This window comes from Apis dorsata, unplaced genomic scaffold (genome assembly GCF_000469605.1).
Source record: "Apis dorsata unplaced genomic scaffold, Apis dorsata 1.3 scaffold_8, whole genome shotgun sequence".
NCBI classification, from domain to species: Eukaryota; Metazoa; Arthropoda; class Insecta; order Hymenoptera; family Apidae; genus Apis; species Apis dorsata.
The window spans coordinates 748,379-753,138 of NW_006263311.1; the positions used below are offsets into that span (position 1 = coordinate 748,379).

The 4,760-nt window shown below is 47.7% G+C and overlaps 1 protein-coding gene across 2 annotated transcripts in view; it reads left to right on the plus strand.

Moving 5' to 3' along the window:
* LOC102672911 (cell adhesion molecule 2-like) overlaps positions 1-4,760 on the plus strand; it is a 53,617-nt gene that overhangs the window by 21,297 nt on the left and 27,560 nt on the right. The gene's annotated exons all lie outside the window — the stretch shown is intronic.

Consider the following 4,760-nt stretch of genomic DNA (forward strand, 5'->3'; position numbering starts at 1 on the left):
AGTTTCGGCTGGGACGCGAGCGAAACTCGCGAGTTGCAACACGCTTGTGCAACACGAAAACTTGCGATCGCTTTGGTGAAGTTCCGCGGAACGTAACGAGTATCGATGAGGATTATATCAAAGTACGAACGAGCCATGAAAACGAATATTTATAATAATTATCGGTTGGAGCGCAAAGTTTTATAGAACTGGCTGTTTAAATAGTAAATATCACATCGATAGAGACAATGTAAGATACGAAATGTGTCTTCGATATTTTCAAATGCGCTTTGCATTCTCGCGATAAATATACTTTCTTCGGGATTATTCACGAATTAAGAAGTAAGTAGATCAACTTTAGAGCTGAAACGTTACGACAATTGAATCAAATGTATACTAAATGTAACTGTTTAACGAGTCCAATTTACGAGCAGGATTTTATTCTCCTTTCCTTGCAGGATCGATTATTATTAGAGGAATTAATTTCACCGGGGTGGAACGGTCAAAGAAAGGCAGGAAACAAGTTCACTTTCGTTCCTTCCTATCCTTTTCCTGTCAATGTTTCGTAGAAATGCCGAACTCTTTCCCTAACTCGAAATCAGCTTGACCGCGCTCATAAAATCATTTAAAGCTTGAGATGTATATAACGAATTTCAATTGGAAAACGACGAGGGTGAATGTGAACTATCGTTGCGAATGTGAGAATTCACGCGAATCCAGCTCGGTGTTTTTCAATTTCGTGCGGAAATGTTCGTGCGTCGCGCCGATAAAATAAGGTACAAGAGAACTCTCGTGAGGAGGGAGGGAGCTCGTTATCGGCATCAATTTCGAAATATCGAAAATCTCGGCGTGTCGCGTAAAAAACAAGGCCGAAGACTTTTTTTTACCGCGGAGACAAACGTTTGCCTCGACAGGCAACTAACCGCCTAACTAATCCGCCTTCTCCTCGCTTCCTCCGGATTTCGTGTGCACACACGAAAGGCACACACGTGCACCGTTATTATCGCTCGGTTTATCGAGCCTCGTTCTCGAGAAAACTTATGCACGGGTTCCGCGAGTTTTACTCTAGAGCTTAATCGTCGGTCGCACGCTCGTTCGAGATTAGGGGTGTCTTCTCGCGAAGAGAGGAGGACGATTACAGCCGCGACACACGAGGGCGTGGATAACTCTGTTGCGGAGAGATCGTCGCCTATTTTCGGAATAAATAACTCTCTCGGCCGAATTTTATCGTCCCGTTAATTTGCGATGCGTGGCTCGGTCCGGTGATCGACCGCTTGCTGCGAAATGGGATTGGGTGGAAACGGTTTACACCCGTGTTTATGGACGTTGGCCCATTGGAAAATGCGATAAAGTGGCGGGAAGTTGTAGAGGAAAATTTGTGAAAATCTTTGACGAAGAAGAAGAGGAAGAAGAGGAAAACGATTAAATCGATTAGATCGACCCTCGTCCGTGATTCGCCGTGTTTAATCACGAGCGGAGAGGATAGAGATCGAAATGAAGTTACACGCGATGTTTGTCGATGAACGTCGGGGAAAAAATTGGAGAGAGATTGGATCGAGAGAAAAAGAGAGAGAGTTTTTTGTACGACAATTAAGAACGTAAAAGGGATCGATCGACCAAGCTTCGTTTCGTTTTGTTTACTTTCCATTTATTTCCCGTAACTGGCAACCGGTAGGCCTCCCCCGAAACTATTGGCCGATGGAACGGACCGAATCGACGAGATTCGGCGACGAGGCGACTGATTCGCGGTTAACGTTCGTCAGGCATCCCCTTTCATCGACCGATCGAGTCGGTAGGGCGTCGTTATCGGCGAGAGTTCACGTGCGAGGCGTTGCTGATGAATGGTCCCGCGTCTGCAAAGGCACGCTCGTCACGCAAAACGTTATTTATAACTTTGGCTTGGAAGCTTGTACGTCGCTAAGGTTTCCTTCGCTTCTTCTTTTTTTTTTTTTTTTTTATTTTTTGAATGAACGTGATACGAATTTTATTAATCTCAAATTATATCACATAGATTTGAAACGGAGGAAATTTATATACGCGTCCGAGATGATATTCTTTTTCCTTTTTTTTTTTTCAATATTCGACTTCGCTCGAAAAATTTCGACAGATTCGAATTTGAACTCGGATCAAAGGGAACGAATCTTTGTCATTATGTCGACGAAATTTCAATCAACATTTTTCGAGTCATAGAGATTTACGAATTTGCCGTACGTCCGAATGAATTACACCGACATCGGCCCATAATTTTCCTCCTTTAACTCGCGCAAACGTGTGTATTCATCGCGTGGAAAGCAAAAGTTATTACGTCCCATTGCATATGCGCAAAATTTCCGTGGAAATATTTCACAAAGCGGTGGATTACGGAGTAGATTCCATCAAACTTTGCCATATGGTCGTTAAGCTCGAGACGCACACGAGATAGTGTCATTTGTTTCCCTTTCCATACCGATCTCTGTCGAAATGTTACACCCCCCAGGGAACGTATACTTGCATTATGCAAGTTCCTACAATGTCGAATAATAACCGCAGCTCGACCGATATCCGATCGCGCGTCACGCGCGGAAAATTAGAAGATGGAGAGCAGATTTCTTTCTTTCTTTCTTTTTTTTTTTTTTCACCTATCCTCTCCCGTTTCATTCAACGCGCGATATCGAGGATACCAGGTTTTCATCGTCATCTCGTTTCAACCTTGAAAAATCGGCCTAAAAGAGAAACTGGAAACACCCGTTCGAGCGGATTTTCGATCCACAGACGAGATTTCGCGCGAGCGACGTCCAACATCGCGATACTCGTCGATCTTACGATGATCGATCCGCGCAAATTGGATTCGACAATAAAGCGCACACCGTCCGCTTTATCCATCCGTGAAATTATTTTTTACGACAAATAGATAGTCGAGTGCGGCTAATCACCGGTATCGCGTGTAATTCCTATCGTTATCCACTCGCGTGTTCCGAGTTCGTGTACCCCGCCCTAATGACATGAATTAATAACATGCTCGATGATCGCCACGAAAGATTTATGCGATCGAAAAACGGGAAAACACCCCGTGCCACGTTGAAAAATATCGCCGTCCCTGGTTCCTCCTTCCTCGGCTTCCTGCTGTTTCGACCGTTTTTTCCCTCCTTCTCCTCCTCCCCCCTCGTTGAAGTAATCAATCTCGATGTCGAGGATGGAAAACTTGGAACGAGTTCGTTAAAAACGCCGGGGAAGTCTCTTTAAACGAGAAAGCGTTTACGAGACTTTCGGTCTTCTCGGCCGCAGCGGAGAGGTCACTGTTCTCGGTCTCGTCACACGGGGGAGGACGAAAATAAAAGAGCGAAACGCGAAGGAAGGAAATTGCACGCGTCCCGATAAAAGAGAGGGCCAACGATTAAACCGGTTTACTTATCATCCCTGGCATCATCGTATACGTGCACAAAACGTATTAGCATATCGTGTGGTAACGATGGCGGTGATCGTATATAAGGAGGGGAGGAGGTGACTATCGTTACATCCGAGTGCAATCAAGGGGGTGACGGAGAGAAGAGACACGCCGACCGAACGTCGGAGCCTATCCGGTTCCTCTCGTTCCTTCCCTACTCGAGCGAGCAGTATCGTAGATTTCGTACCTCGATTTTCGTACTCGTTGCACGCCCTGCCACACTTTCTGTCCGTGACACACAGTGCCGTACGTCGCGACGCGTCGTGACCGACGCGAGCTACCCTTAACACTACACCCACGTTGACCCAGCCTCGTGTCGGTGAGGCTGGTCCGCGTTCGTGGCATTCGTGCATGTGCCACGCTCCGCTCTCTGTGTGCGCGGACCCCTGTTCGTGGACCCTCTGCGCGTTTCCACCATCACAGGAGGTGGATCGGAAGCGCGCATGCTCCCACGGCCAAGAATCACCCCAGTCAGGGTGAATCTGCCACCGAATCAAGACGTGGTGCGTGTCGCGTTCGTCCTATATAACATGTCGCGCACATAGACGCCAAAGTTTCTCTCTTTCTTTTTTTTTTTTTTTCCCCACCCCCGCGAAGAAAATTCGTATTCCGCGCGAAATCGGTGCGAAATGAGGCGAAGCGACGAGAGGAGGATCGCGCGAGGAACGTTCCCTCAGACTTGGCCACCGTGTGAATAGTGCTCGTGTGTACACCGGAGGAGGATCGAGGGGAGGAAAAGGGGATCGCGAATGGAATCGAAGGATTGTGAACAGTTGTGGAACACGTGTGACAATGTTGAGATCGTTGTATAGGAAACTGCAGGTCCCACGACGGTCGATTTGTTAGGACCTGAACGGGGCCAGTTCCGGGGCGAGAGGAATCTTCGCCTCGCTTTTGACCGAGATTCGCGGGTGGTAGCAAGTGCGTCGAACTTTTAACATGCCGCGATATCGAGAGGAGGGAGGTCTCGAACCACGGTTAACGACGTTCTTCTTCGTATCCACATTATCGGTGGGATAAATGACGCTCTCGTTTAACCGTAGCACCCCTGAGAGGAAAATACGACGAGGCCCCAAGCGGGCTAAGACTCGCCTTCGACATGGAATAAAAAACGTCGCCCCGTTCCTTCGCACGACGTAAATTTCGCCTCCCCGCTCCTTCGAAAGTGGAGGAAGAGGAACGATTTTCAAGGATCGATACGACTCCCGATTGGAGGTTGCCCGACGTCCAGTTACCAGGCGGTAGATCGACGGATCGAAGAATCGCGGTGCAGAGTGTTGAATGCTTCCACGAAATCCGTGCACCCACCCGACGACCCGCCTTTTCTTTTCTCGCGCCACTCGAAAAACTCGATTCA